Source organism: Macrobrachium rosenbergii, chromosome 53 (assembly GCF_040412425.1).
Source record: "Macrobrachium rosenbergii isolate ZJJX-2024 chromosome 53, ASM4041242v1, whole genome shotgun sequence".
Lineage (NCBI taxonomy): Eukaryota > Metazoa > Arthropoda > Malacostraca > Decapoda > Palaemonidae > Macrobrachium > Macrobrachium rosenbergii.
Genome location: NC_089793.1, coordinates 42,654,452 through 42,656,288, shown reverse-complemented (window position 1 = coordinate 42,656,288; position 1,837 = coordinate 42,654,452).

Below are 1,837 nucleotides of genomic sequence, written 5' to 3'. Positions count from 1 at the left end.
AAATAAAAAAAAAAAACGCATTAAAAAATAAATAAAAATATAAGTAAAATATAAAATACAAGGAGAATTATTTTAGGGTAGTAATTCATTGCATCTTCGCTTGAACTTTTGAAGTCCCAATTGCACGACATCCTCAGGGAGACTGTTCCACATGAACCACAAAGTGAATGTGCGTGTGTGTGTGTGTGTGTGTGTGTGTATGCGTGTAGAAAGACGCGAAGTAAACAAGGGCAAAACAGACTGCTGGACTGAAAACGAAACCTTAATGGTTCTCCTCTAAGCTAGCCTAATTGATAGGCATATTTTTTCCTTTTTTTCTTTTTTTTTCAATTTTCGTCCCGAACCCAAACTAGTTGACAGAGTTGACCTGAGAGCGAATGATTAATGGCATGTCCTTAACGACAGGGATATTCGACCCAATTGTCCAACCAATTATGAAATATCTGATTGTTATCGTACCACCATCCAACTAGCGGGCATTGGGGGTATTATCGTCTAGGGGCATCCCATTATTTGTGAGGCTCATTTGCATTCAACCACTAGCATGTTTATTTTATGAAAGGAAGAAAAAATGGCGAGGACGAGTAAACGAGGAAGAAGGAAGACTAGAAGAAAAAGACAAGGGTTTGGAGTAAAAGGTAAATGAGGAAGAGGAGGAGGAACGGAAGAAGAACTGAGGAAAAGAGTGAGAGGGTATAAAAGATAGCTGAGGAAAAAAAAGGAGTGTAAGGAGTAATGGAAAGGAGGAGGAGGAAGAGGAATGAAGGCAAAGAAGAAAAGTGGAAGAAGTGATAGGAGATTCAAGGAATTTAGTTTGTTGGCTTCCCGGTCTCACTGTGTTATAATGCTGCCTTTACATGACTGCTGTAGTTTGTTACAAGTTTCGGGCAAGTTTTGGTTCTTTACACGGCAAAAGAATCAACCTTACGCTAGGCACCTTCTCTAGACCCGCCTCCATAACCCTCCACCACCTTGGGGCGAGCAAAGGATGGTAAAGAGAAGCAGAAGAGATGGAAGGAACTGGAAGAATTGAATTGAATATAAATTAGAATTAGTCCAAAGGCCAAGCACTGGGACCTATGAGGTCATTCAGCGCTAAAACGGAAATTGACAGTAACAGGTTTGAGAGGTGTAACAGGAGGAAAACCTCGCAGTTGCACTGTGAATCAACTGTTAGGAGAGGGGTGAGGAAGGTAAGATGGAAGAAAGAGCATTTGATCGGAGTTACAGTAAAAGGAACGAAAGGGGTTCTAGGGGCCGAAGGGACGCCTCAAAGAACCTTAAGTAATGCCTACAGTGCACCGCATGAGGTGCACTGACGGCATTATCCCCCCCCCAAAAAAAAAATAAACAAAAGGGAGAGAGGAGCAGAAGAAGGTGAAGAGGAAGCCGTAAAAGACGAATGAAGAGATCACTGAACGGGACGTTGGAACGGAGGAAAAAATAAAAGAAAACATATCTTCACGAATGCATTCGAGCGCCCACGGTAACTGGTGCTTGTACGTCTACTGTTTACGACTAACAACCAGAAAATTTTTTTAGACGAACAATGTACTCTCATATTCTCAGGCATAATCTTTTTCTTTGCGTTTTCGTTCTCCATCCTCTTTTTTCTGTGAATCCGCTAATCACTGGTTTAGATACAGATTTGTACCAAAGAGTAATGCAGGAAGGTGCGTTCTGCCATCAAAGTATGCAAGTAATTTTCGGTAATGATCAGCATGTTCTTACTGCCTCTTTTTTCTTATCGACGTCAATAAGCGTCCAAAGTTATTGAAGCGAAATCTTAATCAAGCGCTACAAGAAGAAACTGTCATATCACTGCATCACCATACAC